At 40.2% G+C, this 12,336-nt stretch overlaps 1 long non-coding RNA gene across 1 annotated transcript; it reads left to right on the forward strand.

The window, feature by feature from the left end:
- The first annotated feature begins 752 nt into the window (after positions 1 to 752).
- Positions 753 to 9,819, forward strand: LOC122884201. The gene is made up of 3 exons (XR_006379844.1): positions 753 to 838; positions 3,727 to 3,832; positions 9,621 to 9,819. It is a non-coding gene; the product is annotated as an uncharacterized LOC122884201 (long non-coding RNA).
- Positions 9,820 to 12,336: the final 2,517 nt, after the last annotated feature.

Consider the following 12,336-nt stretch of genomic DNA (forward strand, 5'->3'; position numbering starts at 1 on the left):
ATGGGATTTGTGTGTTTGGTGGCTGGATGAGTGGAGGGAAGCAGGGGTGGTGGTACAGCGACCCAGAGCAAGAAGAACTATAAAAGGTTAAAAAAGTGTGCTTCACTGCTGTTGATCGTGGCACCACTCGTCTCCTCTTCCCGCTGTCCGTCTCCTCTCTTTTCATCCCTCAAACACACCATGCTCTCTGACTGTCCCGCTTAATCGTAGCGCTGTAGTATTATGAGACTAAAGACCGACGGGGCGCACACACAGAGCACACATACACACACCAGGAGTTTAGCAGGTTGTGGACCACCAGCCAGAAACAGCATATGTCCCTCTCCTCTCCAGATTAATGTTAATATTACCATACAGTCAGAGAGGAAGGGATAGGGGCAAGGGGTAGGGAGGGGTGTGAGATGAAAGGTAGAGGGAGAGTGTAAGAGACTTGCAGACGGACTAAGATTCAGAGGGAAGCGTGAGGCAAGAGGAATGAGAGCGAGTCTGCAAGGGAAAGATGTTGAGAGCAAGTCTGGGGAAGAGACAGAAAGATGGAAGTGTGGAGGCGGGAAAGAGCGAGAGAAGCGAGGACATAACAACCATAGAAAAATGTGTGTGTGTGTGTGTTTGCTTTATTGCAGTGGCCCCACCTACCCCTCCATCCTGTTAAGGAGGCACAGTCCTAAGGAGGAGGGGTAGGATCCCCTCCCTCAGCTACCGACACACACACATACTCTCTCTCTGGCTCATACACACACTCTGCTCCGTAGGAAGCAGTCGCTGAAGAGCTCTGGATAGACCATGCAAGGTTCTGCAGGTGTCCCACCCTTCTCTCATCACGAGGATGCTTTAGAAGGTACTATTTCAATTTGTTTCCTTCTCCTTTCTGCCATTTATCCCAATTCTTCTTCAGTTTCTTTGGTTTGCTCTTTCTCCTTCGCTCGAAGATTTCCTCTCTTCATTGTTCAGAGTAATCTGTGAGTCTGTGCTGCTAATGTGTATGCGTTTGTGTGAGACCGAATGCATGCTTGCATGGTTGTTTACAAGCTCTACTGTAGCCGCAGGTCTGACAACTTTAGTAGAGTGGATTCTATTGGCTACATGTGTTTCAGCTCGATTTTATTATCCTGTATAATGGCTTTTTCAAAACTAATTTTATAGGGGTCATGGCTTTGGCTGCTTGTTGCATTATTTAGTCTAGCATTTTATTATTTTTTATTGGCGCTCAACTCTTAAGGGTGGAGGGAGACAAAGCGCATTATGTATGTGTGTATCTGTGTACACCCTCTATATGCGTATTCATGATGTTTGGGTAGAGGCTTTCTGTCAAATCAAGTCTAGTAGAAATACATGGCAGCATCTTTACAATAACAGCAAGAGTATTGTGGTTTTTTTGGGTGTGATGGTGAGTGTGAAAGAGTTGGAGATGAACAGAGTGAATTTTGGGAGTTTTTTAGGTAGTTAACGGTTGTCACATTGCCCAGCATTTTTTTACAGTAACAATAAAAATAAAAAAAACAACCTATTAGTCAGTTGAGTTGTGGCCACGCTGCATATTGTTCGGCTTTTCATCAGAAAAAAAAAGATTTATGTGTCACATAAAAACTCAATTAGTCAAAGGCTGAACGAGATTATGTTTTATTAGAGAGAAAAAGGGAGATGGCAGAAAAAATGGCTAATAATCCTACTGTGTGTGTGTGTGTGTGTGTGTGTGAGAGAGAGAGAGAGAGCACATGTCTTGCATGTAACGTGCTGTATTGGCGAGCGCCCAATACACCCCTTTTCTGCTCATGGAGGTACAGTGTAAAGCAACACTTTCTAATTTATTGATACAAATATTTACTATGGACATTTTATTTAAATTTGCAACAGAAGTTCTAAATTTGCTGCAATTCTACACACATCTTCCATTTTATGTGACATTAAGTTTAAGCATGATTTTACAGGGATGACTAAGCTAAAATGCTTTCATTATTTTGGTGGGGTTTAGTCTACTCTGAGAATTTATTATTATTATTATTATTATTATTATTAAATAAAAAGAAGACATTTGGCTGACTTTCCTAGCTTTTGTGTGTTTGTTCAGGACACAATAATGACCGTACACTCTGTAAATTACCATATTTTTTTAACAATGTTAAAGTTTTCAGGACAGCCCTTCTCTTATTGTCTGTTAGTGGTATTCAGAATTTGTCCAGGTCATTACATCCCTGTTAGGAAATCAAATTGGTGACCATTTGTTCAAACAGACCTGACAAATCCATCCTGCAAATCTGTTCCTTCCACAGTATCTCCCCCTCATCCCTTTCTTCTGCTCATCCTTGAGGTTAAAGTAGCATCCCCCCCCCCCCCTTTTTTAGGCTTGTATTGACCTGTTAATAGTATTATCCACAGAGCGTGTGGCAGGGCCAGGGTCACATCCCTCTAGGATTTGGATGGTCAGCCCTCTGGCCACAGTTTGGTCAGAGAGCGGCCAATAGGACCTAAGCTGTGGTCATCCTTCAATCTAGCTCCTTTCACAGCAGAGGTCACACGAGTCAAAGGGTAATAAGTTTAACCCCTGGGTGAGAAGTCAGAGGTCACAAAGAAGGCTGTAGGGAGAAGGTTTGCATCATCAATCAGTGGCACTCCTGGTTATATCTGTGCATATTGATGACGCATGCTCGTTTTTGCCAATCTCATTTGCATGCTTGCTAAGCACAAAGGGCAGCAATTATAATCATAAATGTGAACAAAAGTAAGTTTGTATTGTGATGGGACTGGGTAGTGCCAGTTTTTAGTACTGTTCAGCTTATACAGTAATGGTTTTTAACCTTTTTGTGTAAATTTAACCCACTTCATTATACAGACATTTAAATAAGATCCTGATTGTTTGTAAACGCCATCCAGTTTTATAAATGGTAACGCCACTCAGTCGATTTTACCAAAAAATGCCTGTAAAGAAGAAAATATATTGTCTCTGCAGGAATCAGGTGTTCTGTTATCTTTTTATTACTGCCTTAAATGTTTGTTTGTGCTTAAACAAACAAACAGTGATTCAATATTCAACTAATTTAAATCACTAATGTACCAATTTATCCAATATGTAGACTGGTTATCTATTATGTGTTCGTATGCTGCATTGATTGTGAATTGCTGAAAACAAGGACTATATCAATATTTTGATTCGTTGTTAGGGGAAAAATAGTGATTGTTTTATGTGAATAATCATAGGTTTATTTGTAGGGGGTGTGACCTTTTTAGACATTTCCACAATTTCTGCCAATATACATCGCATCGGCCTGATGGGTAGCCTATCTTTAAATGCATGCAATTATTAAGCCTTTAAAGGCTGCAATGATGGTGTGACATTTTCTTAAATTCTACTGCAGATGCGCAAGTGTATCCCTCCTTGTAAATCTGAAATGGTGCTGTGCTGATGTTTCAGCATCTCCCAGAGGTCTCTTCTCCCTGGCTGATGTTAGCGATGTGTCAGCATTACGCTAGGCCTGCCTGCTAGGCTGCTGGGGCCATGGTGGCGACCAGCCCAGCCTGGCCAAAAGCCAGACCAGACATGTCTTGGCATCAGACAACAGAGATGTGACAGGATCAAGGATTGGGGGGGGAAATATCCTCATACAGTATGCAGTATTGTTGATCCATATTATCAACAAAGTACAATGATATGTATGTATTATGTGCATTTCTGAATGATTTTAAAGATTAAAGATACTTTTTCGCTGTTTTTTCTTTTTGATTCAACAGTGTACCATGAAGAGAGAAAGAAACAATGGGAGGGAGCAGGGGGTGGAAGAAGACATGCGACAAAGATCCCAGGTCGGACTCCAAACCAGGATGTTGTAGTTACATGGTATGTTCCTTCGCCAAATGAGCCACCATCACGGGCCTGATGTGTATTACTTTAAGGGAGGCTCCACATGCACAGTACATATATGGGTTGTGGTGTATATATGCTAGACTGAGCACACTATAGCATGTGTGCATGCCATTAAGTGTGTGAATAAGAGAGATGTACATGTTGCTCAGTCAGCTATTGCACAGACAGAGACCATCAATCACAAATGCATGGTGAGCCGCATTGCTCTTTTCCTGGTCCCTCAAGTCCTGGTCCTTTCTCTGGGCTGGAATTACACAGCACTTTACCTGCAACACTGCATTTTCTGGACTTTGTCTTAACCCTGTGCCGTAACTCAAGCAACACATTTGTGCGGTGCCATGTCTTTTTAAACTATGACGAGGGGTGAAATTTTATGGTGTGACTTATAAATCAGCCCCATATACACAGTCATACACACTGTTTCTATCAGGTTTCGGTTCTCTAGTTGCAGTAATATGTGCACAAGGTGAATACTGTAATGGTCGTGGTTTCCACACTGTCTTAAAATATATAATATACATATATAAATATACTAAATAAAAGGATGAGGAGTTTGCATGGTATCGCCCCTCTGTACATACTGTAAGCAGTGTGAGTACAACATCTTATTGAAGGCCCTTCCCTCGCTGCAACTACTGTACTCCTTATTAGCCTCACAACAATGCTTCTCCATGCCTGCTTGACAACTTGTTTCCCTGCATGTACCTGATGTCAGTTGTTAAAGACTTTTGTCCTTATGTTTGTATCATCAATACCCACATTCTCCCTGTGCCTTGTATTTACCACTTATATATCCTAATTTATTATTTTATATTGTCTCACAAAATTCCCTCATCTGCTGTTTTTGAATTCTTTAAAAAACACATTTCATTGAACTAAGCAAGGACACCATCAAATTAACTATAGCTCTATGGTATGGGCAAAAGCCAGCTGTATTTGATAGATGAGTGTAAAGACCTTGGGTTTTGGATAAGACATGAGGTAGAGTATGCTGAGGACTCAGCATTTTGCAATACTGCCGACGGTTTTGGAGAGCGTGTGTGATAAGCAGCAGGTGGACTGGTTACTGTTGTGATAAGAGCAGGTGATCGATCATGTGGTCAAGGCCTTGTCTTTCAGGCATAGTTTGATCAGCTGAAAGGTTCACTTCATATTTATCTCCTGAACTACAACAGTAGCTAACTCATTGTGGAATAAGTACTTAAATAGGGTAAAAACTTCTCTGACTTCCTAAAACTATTCATATAGGTTCAGTTTATTCTTTCTGTGTTAAGTGTGGAAACAATCTTTTAATTCTATTTTGGCCACTTAAGTGTAAAGAGTAGTAGCATAGAAATAGAGAAAAGTTTATTAAAGGAATTAAACATGTAACTGTATTGTGCAGTGGGTAGAAGTGTTTGTTAAGACACCTACGGATGTTTTTTTTTTTTCCCTTCAGATGAATGTAGAAAGAAACCTGCCCTCTGAGGTCTTACTGAAGCGCTGCCTGGGTTGTCAAGCAATGCTCTTTGTAAAGGTCACATATTACTGCTTGCAATGTTGTGATGCGGACAATAAAACAGCCAATAACTGACCCTGTGAAACATGCACTAATTAGAATGTTTTGTCCCCAGGATCGAAAATATGCCATTTAAAGAAATATATAAAATAATCCTTCAGCCTCATTCATGCAACTGTAAAATTACGAACTTAAATTACAAACTTAAGTAATGACTTAACCAATTGTGTAATTAAATTTAAAAACAGACTTTAATAAGCAAATGTAAGATTAAATATGAATGAAGTTCCCTACTTATGTTGGGGTCTGCAGGTTTGAAAGTATACATCCCTGTAGCCCGAGGTGAGCCATGTGCTAACGTTCTGAACATCTTCATAGGCATACAGTACATACAGTAGTTAACCCACACAATGGTACAGTGTAGGTTACCACACTATTAGAACTGTGGTGTTTTTTCTTCAGCTCAGAGAGGAGCAGAGAAGACTCTTCATTAGAGAAACTTTTTTTTTTTTTTACATTTTAAAAAGTGAAACCTTTTACATATAGTCAAAGTTGATCATAAAGATAGCTTTTTTTGTTCTGTGTATTTTTATGAGTCAAAAATAATACAATTTTATAATTCAAGGAACTATTTGCTAAATGGTGCCCATGTTTAAGAGCAGAGGGGCGATACTCTTTTGGGAAGATGCTTTAAGTTAGCATTCGATTGTTCCCCTAGTGAGCTTTGTAAAACTTTGTTGCTACTTTGTGTAAGATTTGGTGATACTGTATTTAGGTAAGGAGAGAAGTTGACAACATGGCGAGGCCTCATTCAGTGCTGGTGCTGTCTGTTAAATCAAGGTGATGAACAGGGACCTTGAAATGACCAGAGGCCTCTAACAGAATGCTCCCTGGGAAAAGGCCAGTCCTCCAATGGGCCTAAATTGACTCCGCATTCATTTACATGAGACATAAATTCACATTTAAATGGCAGAAAATTGCTCGGGTGGCTGATACACTGGGGCATATGAAATTATAATTGTATCGGCCGTGTGTGTGTGTGTGTGAGGGGGTGATATAAGATTGAAGAGATGTGTGGAGGAATTATGCGTCCAATAACTGAGATGGGATGTAAATATGGTCAGGACAGTCAGTAGTCTGATGTGCCATCGGCCCATTTCATATGAGACTGCACTGCAGGGGCTAAATGGCAGCTAGTCCCACCAAGGAATGGCAAATTAAAACTGGTCTCCACACTTTTATAGAGAAGTGTTTTATATGAAATGAAGTATCTAGTCTAAATGAAGTGTTTGCCTGCCAGCAGATTGTTTTTGAATAGGTAAGATTAGTAGGACTGCAACTAATGATTATTATATTATTGATTGATCTGCCGATTATTTTCTCGATTAATTGCTTGGTCTGTAAAATGTCAGACAATATTGAAAAATGTCCATCAGAGTTTCCTAGAGTCCAAGGAGACATATATCTTCATATATCTTATTTTGTCCGACCAACAGTCCAAAAACCAAAGATATTCAGTTTACAGTCATATAAAAGAGAAAAACAGCAAATCGTCACATTGGAGAGGCTAGAACCAGAGAATGTTTGGTGTTTTTGCTTAAAAAAATTACTTAAACGATTATCAAAATAGTTGTTAATGCATTTTCTGTTGACTAATCGATTTGATCGACCAATCGCTGCAGCTCTAAAGATTAGTAATCCTGGTGTATAAATGCACATGACCACTGAGGGAAATTTATCACAAGACTAATCACTGAAACAATAACATGTTCACTTTAGTATGAAACACATTCTGCCTGTTTTTATGTGTATCTTATTGATGCCTTTCACTCTGCCAAAGACCTCATTGCACCCCCCCCCCTCATCTTACTATCCCTCTTTCCCTCCCTTTCTTCATATATATATTTTTTTCCACCTCTACAGTAGGGCTCCTCTAACGGAAAGGCTGGGACACATACATGTGTCACATCAGTTCACGGCGATCCCAATTGTTTTTAGCCAGTGTGCACCTCTAAGAGGTTGTTGCCTGTGTTTCTCAGCATGGCCTCGTATACCCACACCCCACATCATTTCACACAACTCTCCCACACCATGCTGCACATACACTCACATTTACAGATTCATACATTGTACATTTACATCTGCATTTCTCTGTATAAACTCTCACACACCGCACTGTTTTCTATCTGAATCTCACCACATGTCATTCAGTCCAAACTGGACCATCAACAAACAGTATAATATGGTTCACCAGGAGGTCCATTACAAACCTGTTTCATAATTTGGGCTGCTCTGTCCATTGTATCGGCCTCCTTTGATAAATTTACCTCCAACTGATACAATGCGTCAGTCTTTTTGTTAGAGGAAGACAATTGCTTGCGCAGTGAAGGTCCAAGGCCTTAATGAAGTGCTAAAGCACACACTGGCTACTGGGCACAAAGGTCGTTCTTTGCTCTAACATTAGATGACAGCTAACGGAGCAGACAACACTGTGAAAGGATGGTGATATCATTATTTTATTGTTCAGTGCTGTATGTGGAAGTCAGTAAAGCGGAAAACTAATTTGTTCAAAACTTAATTTGAAATAGCCATTGATGAGTCACAGTGAGAGACTAACTGAAGAAAACAATGATTTGTGGTTTGAATAGGTTGTCCGTGTCAGACCAGTAATTTGCAGCAGGATCTTGACCTTCCAAACATAAGGCTGAAACGTCATGCTATTTTCTTTTTTTGTAAGGACGTATTAGTTTAGATTGACCATTTCTTCCTGCTCAGTCTTTTCTCACTTCTCTTTCAGTGTTCTGCTCTTTTTTTTTTTCAAGTTCAACTGTACAGCAGGGCTAGTAGACACCCAAGACCCAGTCTACAGGTGTAGGCAGAAAGAATGATACAACATGAGATAATTTAGTCTTTTTAGGTCATTAAGCTTATTAAATAAATTAAAAAAATACTTTCACAGCAACTTTTATCAAAAGTCCTCAGAAAAAGCTATTTTGCTGATAATCCATAGTACATATACATTGCATGTTTCCTTTTGAAAACCAAATTTTGTGGATTACAAGTACAGCTATTGTTTTTACATTTAACCTGGAGAGCCTTAAAATCTGACTGAAAAAAGCATTTACTGAAGATGAGGTATTTTTAATTTAGGCACTTGATATCAGATGAGTACAGTTATCTTATATGCTTCCTTAATAGGAGAATTGCATGGTTTTTATGCTAAACTGTTGGGGGACAGGTTGGGGGGGGCTCATGATGTTGGGACAGATGGCATTTAGCTCTAGCTGTGCCGAGCTCAGTGGGACCCGAAGCTTAAGAGGTTAGGCCTGTCAAAACCACTCTGTTCATTCACTGCCTAACAAAGTGTGGACTGTCAGCCTGTTCCGTTTAATAAACTTAAGATTTTTCTTTTGTCAACGCCTGAGCAACACTTTGCAACTCGATGACCTGAATATCCCAACATGCATTGAGGCTCAATGAAAAAGATGGCACCTCTGGCAAAAGACTTTCCAAATTGTGAGGACATATGTCTGATTTGGTCAGTTAAACTGCAATAGCTGATGGTGTTTTGTTAATTAAACATAATAAGGTTGGGTCAAGAGGCTTTTTCAGCAAGATGTATGCTTGACCATGATGGATATGTGGGCATATTATATGTAAAATGATGTATTTTGTTTGAATTCAGCATTGAGTGACCTCAAGGATGAAAAGCCATTCATTATCGTTTATCTCATTTTTGATACACCAGATCAACAAATTTCAGCATAAATATGGTATATAATATTTTTTTTGGCAGGCATTTTGCCCTTTTATTAGATAGTTTACAGTGTAGATGTAGACAAGAAACATTGGGTAATAAAGGGGAATGACATGGAACAAAGGTATAAGACTAGAATTGAACCGGTGTCGTTGTGGTTATATGGTATGAGTGTTAACATCCAGGCCACCAGGATGCCCCATATTCTGCATTTTTGAGCCACACTTTGAATCAAGACCACATAAAATGTGAAATTTTCAAAGCATCATACTTGGCCACAAGAGGGAGACATACTGTAACATGCGGAGTGATTCTCCACCATACTGTACATTGCCCACACAGGACTACACTGCTAATCTTCACTCAAAATGCCTGAAGCACAACAAATACATACGTTTGTCAGAATATCCTAAACTGTCATGTGATCATGCAGAATTGTTGAGTAAATATGTTTAATTCAGCCATCTTGTCCTCCCCCCTCTCCCCCATCTCTCAATTTGTTTCAGTGTTTGTTGGGGTCAAAGGTTGGTGAGTGGTGACCTAAGTGAGAGGCCTGGGTGACATCTGACCTCTAACTGGGTGTGTGGCTGACCCTGGAGGATACAGCACAACAATGGGAGGCACGTGCCTTGGCCTTTTCACCATGGTAACGCAGGACCTTTTGGAACGGGGGGGTCAAAGCTTGGTCTTTATCCTGATCAGTGTTAACCGTCTGCTGCCAATTGACTCTTATGGATATAACATGTACCTACCACAGAACAGTGTGTGTGTTTGTATGTGTGTTGGGCTGACTGGGTAATCTCTGCAGGCAACTGTGATGGTGCTTTTATGTTCTCACAATCACCTGGAGAGATTCTGCAGTTTGTCTAATATGCCTTAAAAAACCATCGATAACATAAACCCCTAAACTGTCTTTCTTTCATCTCCATTCTCTGTATCACAAACTATAGGATCTATGAATACTTCTTTGTATTGTCTGAACAATACATTTCATTTTTCATCTTAGTTTTAGGAGCATGTTAGGTGGAGACCAAACTGTTTACCAAAGGTTGGCTCAAAAACCGTCTGCCTACCTGAAAACTGTGATCAAAGAGGATTTCACACTCTAGCTTAAGGTAATGATTGTTGCACAATAGAAGAAATGTTGCCATGTGACACTTTTGCTTAATGCCTCACTGTTACAAGTCAAAACAGTTAGAAAGAACAAGGGGAAGATCATTGAATTTCAGTAATGAATAAGGGCCAACAGGTGCAGTCCACCTGGAAGAAAACAGGTTTGACACTTTATACTCTGCCTCTTTGATGCTGTGCAAGCTGCACACTCACCACAGATAACCACTACTACCCTGATCCTACAACCACCCTGCCACCCCCCACAACTCAGCAACATATATACACACACACACAACACATTACTCTTATGCTTCAGATTCCCTGTAATATAATATCTAACACATCTGCATTTTTTTCTTCATTACTTCTACCAATCCTCCTGTCTCTCGCCTGAGCTCTTTCCCCACTCTTACCCCTCCTCCACCTCTGGTTTTCCTGTCTCATCCCGTTCTCCTTGTGTTCTGCTGTGTTTTGGTGAAATCTCAGCTGGCAACTGTGAGTCGTTCACTAGCTGCTCTCACAATGGCCTCTGGGATTATGCTAAACACAGCGCCTCGGCTGCTCTCCCCATCGACCGGCGTCAGCGACGCCCTTTGGAGCACACAGGAAAGAGATGGAGGGCTCTCAATGAAGATGTCACTGCAATTACACAAGAGCGTTTCACAGACACCCTCTCAGTCTGCTCTTCCTCCTCTTGCATCCCCCTTCCCCACTTTTTAAAAATTTCTTTTCGACAGTCTTTTGAAGTGCAGCCTCATCTCTTGCAGCTCTTTCATAATGCATGCCCATCTTGAATTTGCATGAATTCACTTTCCAGATGCTTCTGCTGCCATCTTGACTTACAATGATGTGTTCTGTACAGTATTCGGCTATTGTATTATCGTAGGATGAAAAGAATAATAATGGCTTCTTTTTATGAGTTTGGGTTATTTTTGTATCACTCCTCTCCCCCTCTCACCATTAGGAGATATTGCAGAAGGACCAAAATGTGTTGTAAATTACTCAGCATTTGTTGCCCCTGCACTGATGTCGGGGTGAAGGAAGAGCTTTCTGGTGTGGATGATACTGCATCAGGAACTGATTGGCTGATGCTCATTTGCCAACAGTACCTGATGCATTGCCTTCAGCATCGAAAGAAACATCACAACATACTGGCTCCTTTTTTATGCTCTGAAAAATGTACTTCACTAGTGTTTTACCCCTTATGAGTTTTGTATTTTTGCTCTTAGGAGTGTTAAACAGTGATAATGAACACATTCTCAGCAATATACTTTACACACTTGCTACAGGGTTAACCCAGAGTGTACGTGTGCATGTATGTTAGTCACCATTGTTGGCTGGGGGATTAGGTAATAATGATCACAGAGATGTTGTGAAACTCAAAACGGTACTTATGTTAAGCTGAGGTCCAATCTATCACTGTTACATTTAAATGTATGTTCATGCTATTTGTGTATTATGTTCCCCTCTTGTTCACTGAAGTCCAAATGGGATGCCTGGGTCTTTTGAGGTCATATGTTAGTGTGTTTTTCTTGCTTTTGTGACATCAGTGTGAGAAGGATCATCTGCTTTGACTTCAATAACATTTCTGTGGAGACTTTCTCACACCTAAAGGTGCTCCCGGGGGACACACCCACCTCAGCCTTGCCTCTGTGATTTGCAAGCATGACTGTCTCATTTGGTTCCAGTGAGGAGTAGGACCAAGGGGAATGTTCTCTCATCCTCTCTTTCATTAGTCTTTGATAAAATCTTCTATTAATCTCTATAAACTGTTTCAAAACGGCTTTGATTAATCAAGTGCTTTATCTCAGTGTCTCTGCCTTTTTTGTGCATCTGTTGAATAGCTTGCCAAGTCAAATAAACTTTTAGTGAAGAGTCTAGCCTTTTGCGTGGTTATTTTTTGGGTCCTCCATGTTTGTACAGTTATTTATTTGCATATTCTGTAGTTTAATCCTATTAAATTCCCAATTTTTATGTGATTAACCTGGTAAACTCTTGCTGATTACAAGTTAAATATTCACATTAAAAATTAAACTTTGGATTTGTGTCTTGGAAGAGAAGAATCCACTTTTTGCCAAGTAAAGTTTGAGTTTGACTCTGCACCTACAG

The sequence above is a fragment of the Siniperca chuatsi genome, linkage group LG11, assembly GCF_020085105.1.
Source record: "Siniperca chuatsi isolate FFG_IHB_CAS linkage group LG11, ASM2008510v1, whole genome shotgun sequence".
Lineage (NCBI taxonomy): Eukaryota > Metazoa > Chordata > Actinopteri > Centrarchiformes > Sinipercidae > Siniperca > Siniperca chuatsi.